Genomic DNA, 12,058 nt, shown 5'->3' with positions numbered 1-12,058 from the left:
CAATAAGGCATAGGATTGAGAGATGTATGCTAGGTTGAAAACAGCAACTGCGATTTTGAATTTATAGTGAGGTCTGGATTTTCACAATATTACATAGGCCATAATTCTTCTTAGTAACGCTTTATAAAAATCAGTTGTTTGTTCCATTCCATTAGTATGGAAAATGTCATGTTCTAATAATAGACTAACGGTGGACTTTTCCATCTGCAGAATATACTGATTGACCAGCGGTGGCAGTGTTGCAGAAGAGAAATTCCCTGCATTGCTGAGACGCACAAAAAAAAAAGAAAGCAACGTCATCAGCCTTCTGCTTGATTGATGTATTTATATGGTAAGTCAACCTCACATTTAATCATTTTGCTAGTCATTAAAAGAATTTCATAGCATCTCAATGTCCTCGGTACCTTATAGTGGACTCTTCTGCGTAGATAAAATTTATGTCACCATGGTAGTAATGTGGATGACATTATGGAGCTCCTTCTAATTAATCAACGACTTTGACGGTCTCTAAGGCTGACAAATCCTTCTTTATATGCCTGTGCTAGAAATGTCATCAGAGGAAATACTAACTTTTGAGGCTGGAATAAGCTGTCTTAAATTGAGCGAATGAGGTATTTTTTCCTGGAGGGAAGCTCATTTAACATGTTTCTCTGCACTCTCCACGTGTGACTCTGATACTCAAGATGGATGTTTTTTTGTGAGACACAATTCTCATAACTCCATCGCAATTTCAGAAGGAGCCCAATGCTTTCAGTGGCTGAGTACTTTACCATTACAGCGCCTACTTGCATTTCAGTCATAAGTACATGTAGTACCCTAGTGCATATTTGCTGATGCATAATCCTCCAGAGTGTCATCTTCACTCAGAGCAATTGGTCCAATGGAGCCCTGACATCATAAAGCTACAGAAGTATGTCATCTGACATGAGGGCTGTCCACTATCTAGCAAGCAGTAGGATGTCATTATCATAGTGTTCAAATGGGTAGCAGAGTAGACAGGATGCCCAGCAGAAGACGAAGATGGTGGGATGATAAAATAGGCATTATTTGAGATGTACACTTTTTTGAAGGTGTGGTTGATCATAATATTCTCGACTTGACTATTTATTCACTGGCTGGGATGTGCTAAAATGAAGAAGTTAGAATCTGTAATTCATACCTTGTATTATTCCCTTTAACGATATCCTAAGCCTTCCTACCCCTGCTTATCAGATGAATTAATTGCTATTGGTGTACCATAACCTAAAAGAATTGCAGTGAAAATGGTACGCTGCTGCATTCTGGCAACCTGATCTTTTTATCCGTGTCCAACTATAGGTGCTAGAGTTTGGTAGCGAGTGGATACAATAAGGCATAGGATTGAGAGCTGTATGCTAGGTTGAAAACAGCAACTGCGATTTTGAATTTATAGTGAGGTCTGGATTTTCACAATATTACATAAGCCATAATTCTTCTTAGTAACGCTTTATAAAAATCAGTTGTTTGTTCCTTTCCATTAGTATGGAAAATGTCATGTTCTAATAATAGACTAACGGTGGACTTTTCCATCTGCAGAATATACTGATTGACCAGCGGTGGCAGTGTTGCAGAAGAGAACTTCCCTGCATTGCTGAGACGCACAAAAAAAAAAAAGAAAGCAACGTCATCAGCCTTCTGCTTGATTGATGTATTTATATGGTAAGTCAACCTCACATTTAATCATTTTGCTAGTCATTAAAAGAATTTCATAGCATCTCAATGTCCTCGGTACCTTATAGTGGACTCTTCTGCGTAGATAAAATTTCTGTCACCATGGTAGTAATGTGGATGACATTATGGAGCTCCTTCTAATTAATCAACGACTTTGACGGTCTCTAAGGCTGACAAATCCTTCTTTATATGCCTGTGCTAGAAATGTCATCAGAGGAAATACTAACTTTTGAGGCTGGAATAAGCTGTCTTAAATTGAGCGAATGAGGTATTTTTTCCTGGAGGGAAGCTCATTTAACATGTTTCTCTGCACTCTCCACGTGTGACTCTGATACTCAAGATGGATGTTTTTTTGTGAGACACAATTCTCATAACTCCATCGCAATTTCAGAAGGAGCCCAATGCTTTCAGTGGCTGAGTACTTTACCATTACAGCGCCTACTTGCATTTCAGTCATAAGTACATGTAGTACCCTAGTGCATATTTGCTGATGCATAATCCTCCAGAGTGTCATCTTCACTCGGAGCAATTGGTCCAATGGAGCCCTGACATCATAAAGCTACAGAAGTATGTCATCTGACATGAGGGCTGTCCACTATCTAGCAAGCAGTAGGATGTCATTATCATAGTGTTCAAATGGGTAGCAGAGTAGACAGGATGCCCAGCAGAAGACGAAGATGGTGGGATGATAAAATAGGCATTATTTGAGATGTACACTTTTTTGAAGGTGTGGTTGATCATAATATTCTCGACTTGACTATTTATTCACTGGCTGGGATGTGCTAAAATGAAGAAGTTAGAATCTGTAATTCATACCTTGTATTATTCCCTTTAACGATATCCTAAGCCTTCCTACCCCTGCTTATCAGATGAATTAATTGCTATTGGTGTACCATAACCTAAAAGAATTGCAGTGAAAATGGTACGCTGCTGCATTCTGGCAACCTGATCTTTTTATCCGTGTCCAACTATAGGTGCTAGAGTTTGGTAGCGAGTGGATACAATAAGGCATAGGATTGAGAGATGTATGCTAGGTTGAAAACAGCAACTGCGATTTTGAATTTATAGTGAGGTCTGGATTTTCACAATATTACATAAGCCATAATTCTTCTTAGTAACGCTTTATAAAAATCAGTTGTTTGTTCCTTTCCATTAGTATGGAAAATGTCATGTTCTAATAATAGACTAACGGTGGACTTTTCCATCTGCAGAATATACTGATTGACCAGCGGTGGCAGTGTTGCAGAAGAGAACTTCCCTGCATTGCTGAGACGCACAAAAAAAAAAAAGAAAGCAACGTCATCAGCCTTCTGCTTGATTGATGTATTTATATGGTAAGTCAACCTCACATTTAATCATTTTGCTAGTCATTAAAAGAATTTCATAGCATCTCAATGTCCTCGGTACCTTATAGTGGACTCTTCTGCGTAGATAAAATTTCTGTCACCATGGTAGTAATGTGGATGACATTATGGAGCTCCTTCTAATTAATCAACGACTTTGACGGTCTCTAAGGCTGACAAATCCTTCTTTATATGCCTGTGCTAGAAATGTCATCAGAGGAAATACTAACTTTTGAGGCTGGAATAAGCTGTCTTAAATTGAGCGAATGAGGTATTTTTTCCTGGAGGGAAGCTCATTTAACATGTTTCTCTGCACTCTCCACGTGTGACTCTGATACTCAAGATGGATGTTTTTTTGTGAGACACAATTCTCATAACTCCATCGCAATTTCAGAAGGAGCCCAATGCTTTCAGTGGCTGAGTACTTTACCATTACAGCGCCTACTTGCATTTCAGTCATAAGTACATGTAGTACCCTAGTGCATATTTGCTGATGCATAATCCTCCAGAGTGTCATCTTCACTCAGAGCAATTGGTCCAATGGAGCCCTGACATCATAAAGCTACAGAAGTATGTCATCTGACATGAGGGCTGTCCACTATCTAGCAAGCAGTAGGATGTCATTATCATAGTGTTGAAATGGGTAGCAGAGTAGACAGGATGCCCAGCAGAAGACGAAGATGGTGGGATGATAAAATAGGCATTATTTGAGATGTACACTTTTTTGAAGGTGTGGTTGATCATAATATTCTCGACTTGACTATTTATTCACTGGCTGGGATGTGCTAAAATGAAGAAGTTAGAATCTGTAATTCATACCTTGTATTATTCCCTTTAACGATATCCTAAGCCTTCCTACCCCTGCTTATCAGATGAATTAATTGCTATTGGTGTACCATAACCTAAAAGAATTGCAGTGAAAATGGTACGCTGCTGCATTCTGGCAACCTGATCTTTTTATCCGTGTCCAACTATAGGTGCTAGAGTTTGGTAGCGAGTGGATACAATAAGGCATAGGATTGAGAGATGTATGCTAGGTTGAAAACAGCAACTGCGATTTTGAATTTATAGTGAGGTCTGGATTTTCACAATATTACATAAGCCATAATTCTTCTTAGTAACGCTTTATAAAAATCAGTTGTTTGTTCCTTTCCATTAGTATGGAAAATGTCATGTTCTAATAATAGACTAACGGTGGACTTTTCCATCTGCAGAATATACTGATTGACCAGCGGTGGCAGTGTTGCAGAAGAGAACTTCCCTGCATTGCTGAGACGCACAAAAAAAAAAAAGAAAGCAACGTCATCAGCCTTCTGCTTGATTGATGTATTTATATGGTAAGTCAACCTCACATTTAATCATTTTGCTAGTCATTAAAAGAATTTCATAGCATCTCAATGTCCTCGGTACCTTATAGTGGACTCTTCTGCGTAGATAAAATTTCTGTCACCATGGTAGTAATGTGGATGACATTATGGAGCTCCTTCTAATTAATCAACGACTTTGACGGTCTCTAAGGCTGACAAATCCTTCTTTATATGCCTGTGCTAGAAATGTCATCAGAGGAAATACTAACTTTTGAGGCTGGAATAAGCTGTCTTAAATTGAGCGAATGAGGTATTTTTTCCTGGAGGGAAGCTCATTTAACATGTTTCTCTGCACTCTCCACGTGTGACTCTGATACTCAAGATGGATGTTTTTTTGTGAGACACAATTCTCATAACTCCATCGCAATTTCAGAAGGAGCCCAATGCTTTCAGTGGCTGAGTACTTTACCATTACAGCGCCTACTTGCATTTCAGTCATAAGTACATGTAGTACCCTAGTGCATATTTGCTGATGCATAATCCTCCAGAGTGTCATCTTCACTCAGAGCAATTGGTCCAATGGAGCCCTGACATCATAAAGCTACAGAAGTATGTCATCTGACATGAGGGCTGTCCACTATCTAGCAAGCAGTAGGATGTCATTATCATAGTGTTCAAATGGGTAGCAGAGTAGACAGGATGCCCAGCAGAAGACGAAGATGGTGGGATGATAAAATAGGCATTATTTGAGATGTACACTTTTTTGAAGGTGTGGTTGATCATAATATTCTCGACTTGACTATTTATTCACTGGCTGGGATATGCTAAAATGAAGAAGTTAGAATCTGTAATTCATACCTTGTATTATTCCCTTTAACGATATCCTAAGCCTTCCTACCCCTGCTTATCAGATGAATTAATTGCTATTGGTGTACCATAACCTAAAAGAATTGCAGTGAAAATGGTACGCTGCTGCATTCTGGCAACCTGATCTTTTTATCCGTGTCCAACTATAGGTGCTAGAGTTTGGTAGCGAGTGGATACAATAAGGCATAGGATTGAGAGATGTATGCTAGGTTGAAAACAGCAACTGCGATTTTGAATTTATAGTGAGGTCTGGATTTTCACTTTTACATAGGCCATAATTCTTCTTAGTAACGCTTTATAAAAATCAGTTGTTTGTTCCATTCCATTAGTATGGAAAATGTCATGTTCTAATAATAGACTAACGGTGGACTTTTCCATCTGCAGAATATACTGATTGACCAGCGGTGGCAGTGTTGCAGAAGAGAACTTCCCTGCATTGCTGAGACGCACAAAAAAAAAAAAGAAAGCAACGTCATCAGCCTTCTGCTTGATTGATGTATTTATATGGTAAGTCAACCTCACATTTAATCATTTTGCTAGTCATTAAAAGAATTTCATAGCATCTCAATGTCCTCGGTACCTTATAGTGGACTCTTCTGCGTAGATAAAATTTCTGTCACCATGGTAGTAATGTGGATGACATTATGGAGCTCCTTCTAATTAATCAACGACTTTGACGGTCTCTAAGGCTGACAAATCCTTCTTTATATGCCTGTGCTAGAAATGTCATCAGAGGAAATACTAACTTTTGAGGCTGGAATAAGCTGTCTTAAATTGAGCGAATGAGGTATTTTTTCCTGGAGGGAAGCTCATTTAACATGTTTCTCTGCACTCTCCACGTGTGACTCTGATACTCAAGATGGATGTTTTTTTTTTGAGACACAATTCTCATAACTCCATCGCAATTTCAGAAGGAGCCCAATGCTTTCAGTGGCTGAGTACTTTACCATTACAGCGCCTACTTGCATTTCAGTCATAAGTACATGTAGTACCCTAGTGCATATTTGCTGATGCATAATCCTCCAGATTGTCATCTTCACTCAGAGCAATTGGTCCAATGGAGCCCTGACATCATAAAGCTACAGAAGTATGTCATCTGACATGAGGGCTGTCCACTATCTAGCAAGCAGTAGGATGTCATTATCATAGTGTTCAAATGGGTAGCAGAGTAGACAGGATGCCCAGCAGAAGACGAAGATGGTGGGATGATAAAATAGGCATTATTTGAGATGAGATGTACACTTTTTTGAAGGTGTGGTTGATCATAATATTCTCGACTTGACTATTTATTCACTGGCTGGGATGTGCTAAAATGAAGAAGTTAGAATCTGTAATTCATACCTTGTATTATTCCCTTTAACGATATCCTAAGCCTTCCTACCCCTGCTTATCAGATGAATTAATTGCTATTGGTGTACCATAACCTAAAAGAATTGCAGTGAAAATGGTACGCTGCTGCATTCTGGCAACCTGATCTTTTTATCCGTGTCCAACTATAGGTGCTAGAGTTTGGTAGCGAGTGGATACAATAAGGCATAGGATTGAGAGATGTATGCTAGGTTGAAAACAGCAACTGCGATTTTGAATTTATAGTGAGGTCTGGATTTTCACAATATTACATAGGCCATAATTCTTCTTAGTAACGCTTTATAAAAATCAGTTGTTTGTTCCTTTCCATTAGTATGGAAAATGTCATGTTCTAATAATAGACTAACGGTGGACTTTTCCATCTGCAGAATATACTGATTGACCAGCGGTGGCAGTGTTGCAGAAGAGAACTTCCCTGCATTGCTGAGACGCACAAAAAAAAAAAGAAAGCAACGTCATCAGCCTTCTGCTTGATTGATGTATTTATATGGTAAGTCAACCTCACATTTAATCATTTTGCTAGTCATTAAAAGAATTTCATAGCATCTCAATGTCCTCGGTACCTTATAGTGGACTCTTCTGCGTAGATAAAATTTCTGTCACCATGGTAGTAATGTGGATGACATTATGGAGCTCCTTCTAATTAATCAACGACTTTGACGGTCTCTAAGGCTGACAAATCCTTCTTTATATGCCTGTGCTAGAAATGTCATCAGAGGAAATACTAACTTTTGAGGCTGGAATAAGCTGTCTTAAATTGAGCGAATGAGGTATTTTTTCCTGGAGGGAAGCTCATTTAACATGTTTCTCTGCACTCTCCACGTGTGACTCTGATACTCAAGATGGATGTTTTTTTGTGAGACACAATTCTCATAACTCCATCGCAATTTCAGAAGGAGCCCAATGCTTTCAGTGGCTGAGTACTTTACCATTACAGCGCCTACTTGCATTTCAGTCATAAGTACATGTAGTACCCTAGTGCATATTTGCTGATGCATAATCCTCCAGAGTGTCATCTTCACTCAGAGCAATTGGTCCAATGGAGCCCTGACATCATAAAGCTACAGAAGTATGTCATCTGACATGAGGGCTGTCCACTATCTAGCAAGCAGTAGGATGTCATTATCATAGTGTTCAAATGGGTAGCAGAGTAGACAGGATGCCCAGCAGAAGACGAAGATGGTGGGATGATAAAATAGGCATTATTTGAGATGTACACTTTTTTGAAGGTGTGGTTGATCATAATATTCTCGACTTGACTATTTATTCACTGGCTGGGATGTGCTAAAATGAAGAAGTTAGAATCTGTAATTCATACCTTGTATTATTCCCTTTAACGATATCCTAAGCCTTCCTACCCCTGCTTATCAGATGAATTAATTGCTATTGGTGTACCATAACCTAAAAGAATTGCAGTGAAAATGGTACGCTGCTGCATTCTGGCAACCTGATCTTTTTATCCGTGTCCAACTATAGGTGCTAGAGTTTGGTAGCGAGTGGATACAATAAGGCATAGGATTGAGAGATGTATGCTAGGTTGAAAACAGCAACTGCGATTTTGAATTTATAGTGAGGTCTGGATTTTCACAATATTACATAGGCCATAATTCTTCTTAGTAACGCTTTATAAAAATCAGTTGTTTGTTCCATTCCATTAGTATGGAAAATGTCATGTTCTAATAATAGACTAACGGTGGACTTTTCCATCTGCAGAATATACTGATTGACCAGCGGTGGCAGTGTTGCAGAAGAGAACTTCCCTGCATTGCTGAGACGCACAAAAAAAAAAAAGAAAGCAACGTCATCAGCCTTCTGCTTGATTGATGTATTTATATGGTAAGTCAACCTCACATTTAATCATTTTGCTAGTCATTAAAAGAATTTCATAGCATCTCAATGTCCTCGGTACCTTATAGTGGACTCTTCTGCGTAGATAAAATTTCTGTCACCATGGTAGTAATGTGGATGACATTATGGAGCTCCTTCTAATTAATCAACGACTTTGACGGTCTCTAAGGCTGACAAATCCTTCTTTATATGCCTGTGCTAGAAATGTCATCAGAGGAAATACTAACTTTTGAGGCTGGAATAAGCTGTCTTAAATTGAGCGAATGAGGTATTTTTTCCTGGAGGGAAGCTCATTTAACATGTTTCTCTGCACTCTCCACGTGTGACTCTGATACTCAAGATGGATGTTTTTTTGTGAGACACAATTCTCATAACTCCATCGCAATTTCAGAAGGAGCCCAATGCTTTCAGTGGCTGAGTACTTTACCATTACAGCGCCTACTTGCATTTCAGTCATAAGTACATGTAGTACCCTAGTGCATATTTGCTGATGCATAATCCTCCAGAGTGTCATCTTCACTCAGAGCAATTGGTCCAATGGAGCCCTGACATCATAAAGCTACAGAAGTATGTCATCTGACATGAGGGCTGTCCACTATCTAGCAAGCAGTAGGATGTCATTATCATAGTGTTCAAATGGGTAGCAGAGTAGACAGGATGCCCAGCAGAAGACGAAGATGGTGGGATGATAAAATAGGCATTATTTGAGATGTACACTTTTTTGAAGGTGTGGTTGATCATAATATTCTCGACTTGACTATTTATTCACTGGCTGGGATGTGCTAAAATGAAGAAGTTAGAATCTGTAATTCATACCTTGTATTATTCCCTTTAACGATATCCTAAGCCTTCCTACCCCTGCTTATCAGATGAATTAATTGCTATTGGTGTACCATAACCTAAAAGAATTGCAGTGAAAATGGTACGCTGCTGCATTCTGGCAACCTGATCTTTTTATCCGTGTCCAACTATAGGTGCTAGAGTTTGGTAGCGAGTGGATACAATAAGGCATAGGATTGAGAGATGTATGCTAGGTTGAAAACAGCAACTGCGATTTTGAATTTATAGTGAGGTCTGGATTTTCACAATATTACATAGGCCATAATTCTTCTTAGTAACGCTTTATAAAAATCAGTTGTTTGTTCCATTCCATTAGTATGGAAAATGTCATGTTCTAATAATAGACTAACGGTGGACTTTTCCATCTGCAGAATATACTGATTGACCAGCGGTGGCAGTGTTGCAGAAGAGAACTTCCCTGCATTGCTGAGACGCACAAAAAAAAAAAAGAAAGCAACGTCATCAGCCTTCTGCTTGATTGATGTATTTATATGGTAAGTCAACCTCACATTTTATCATTTTGCTAGTCATTAAAAGAATTTCATAGCATCTCAATGTCCTCGGTACCTTATAGTGGACTCTTCTGCGTAGATAAAATTTCTGTCACCATGGTAGTAATGTGGATGACATTATGGAGCTCCTTCTAATTAATCAACGACTTTGACGGTCTCTAAGGCTGACAAATCCTTCTTTATATGCCTGTGCTAGAAATGTCATCAGAGGAAATACTAACTTTTGAGGCTGGAATAAGCTGTCTTAAATTGAGCGAATGAGGTATTTTTTCCTGGAGGGAAGCTCATTTAACATGTTTCTCTGCACTCTCCACGTGTGACTCTGATACTCAAGATGGATGTTTTTTTTTTGAGACACAATTCTCATAACTCCATCGCAATTTCAGAAGGAGCCCAATGCTTTCAGTGGCTGAGTACTTTACCATTACAGCGCCTACTTGCATTTCAGTCATAAGTACATGTAGTACCCTAGTGCATATTTGCTGATGCATAATCCTCCAGATTGTCATCTTCACTCAGAGCAATTGGTCCAATGGAGCCCTGACATCATAAAGCTACAGAAGTATGTCATCTGACATGAGGGCTGTCCACTATCTAGCAAGCAGTAGGATGTCATTATCATAGTGTTCAAATGGGTAGCAGAGTAGACAGGATGCCCAGCAGAAGACGAAGATGGTGGGATGATAAAATAGGCATTATTTGAGATGAGATGTACACTTTTTTGAAGGTGTGGTTGATCATAATATTCTCGACTTGACTATTTATTCACTGGCTGGGATGTGCTAAAATGAAGAAGTTAGAATCTGTAATTCATACCTTGTATTATTCCCTTTAACGATATCCTAAGCCTTCCTACCCCTGCTTATCAGATGAATTAATTGCTATTGGTGTACCATAACCTAAAAGAATTGCAGTGAAAATGGTACGCTGCTGCATTCTGGCAACCTGATCTTTTTATCCGTGTCCAACTATAGGTGCTAGAGTTTGGTAGCGAGTGGATACAATAAGGCATAGGATTGAGAGATGTATGCTAGGTTGAAAACAGCAACTGCGATTTTGAATTTATAGTGAGGTCTGGATTTTCACAATATTACATAAGCCATAATTCTTCTTAGTAACGCTTTATAAAAATCAGTTGTTTGTTCCTTTCCATTAGTATGGAAAATGTCATGTTCTAATAATAGACTAACGGTGGACTTTTCCATCTGCAGAATATACTGATTGACCAGCGGTGGCAGTGTTGCAGAAGAGAACTTCCCTGCATTGCTGAGACGCACAAAAAAAAAAAAGAAAGCAACGTCATCAGCCTTCTGCTTGATTGATGTATTTATATGGTAAGTCAACCTCACATTTAATCATTTTGCTAGTCATTAAAAGAATTTCATAGCATCTCAATGTCCTCGGTACCTTATAGTGGACTCTTCTGCGTAGATAAAATTTCTGTCACCATGGTAGTAATGTGGATGACATTATGGAGCTCCTTCTAATTAATCAACGACTTTGACGGTCTCTAAGGCTGACAAATCCTTCTTTATATGCCTGTGCTAGAAATGTCATCAGAGGAAATACTAACTTTTGAGGCTGGAATAAGCTGTCTTAAATTGAGCGAATGAGGTATTTTTTCCTGGAGGGAAGCTCATTTAACATGTTTCTCTGCACTCTCCACGTGTGACTCTGATACTCAAGATGGATGTTTTTTTTTTTGAGACACAATTCTCATAACTCCATCGCAATTTCAGAAGGAGCCCAATGCTTTCAGTGGCTGAGTACTTTACCATTACAGCGCCTACTTGCATTTCAGTCATAAGTACATGTAGTACCCTAGTGCATATTTGCTGATGCATAATCCTCCAGATTGTCATCTTCACTCAGAGCAATTGGTCCAATGGAGCCCTGACATCATAAAGCTACAGAAGTATGTCATCTGACATGAGGGCTGTCCACTATCTAGCAAGCAGTAGGATGTCATTATCATAGTGTTCAAATGGGTAGCAGAGTAGACAGGATGCCCAGCAGAAGACGAAGATCGTGGGATGATAAAATAGGCATTATTTGAGATGTACACTTTTTTGAAGGTGTGGTTGATCATAATATTCTCGACTTGACTATTTATTCACTGGCTGGGATGTGCTAAAATGAAGAAGTTAGAATCTGTAATTCATACCTTGTATTATTCCCTTTAACGATATCCTAAGCCTTCCTACCCCTGCTTATCAGATGAATTAATTGCTATTGGTGTACCATAACCTAAAAGAATTGCAGTGAAAATGGTACGCTGCTGCAT

The sequence above is a fragment of the Triturus cristatus genome, chromosome 8 (assembly GCF_964204655.1).
Source record: "Triturus cristatus chromosome 8, aTriCri1.1, whole genome shotgun sequence".
NCBI lineage: Eukaryota > Metazoa > Chordata > Amphibia > Caudata > Salamandridae > Triturus > Triturus cristatus.
The sequence above is the reverse complement of the archived record's forward strand: the minus strand, read 5'-3'. Positions refer to the sequence as shown.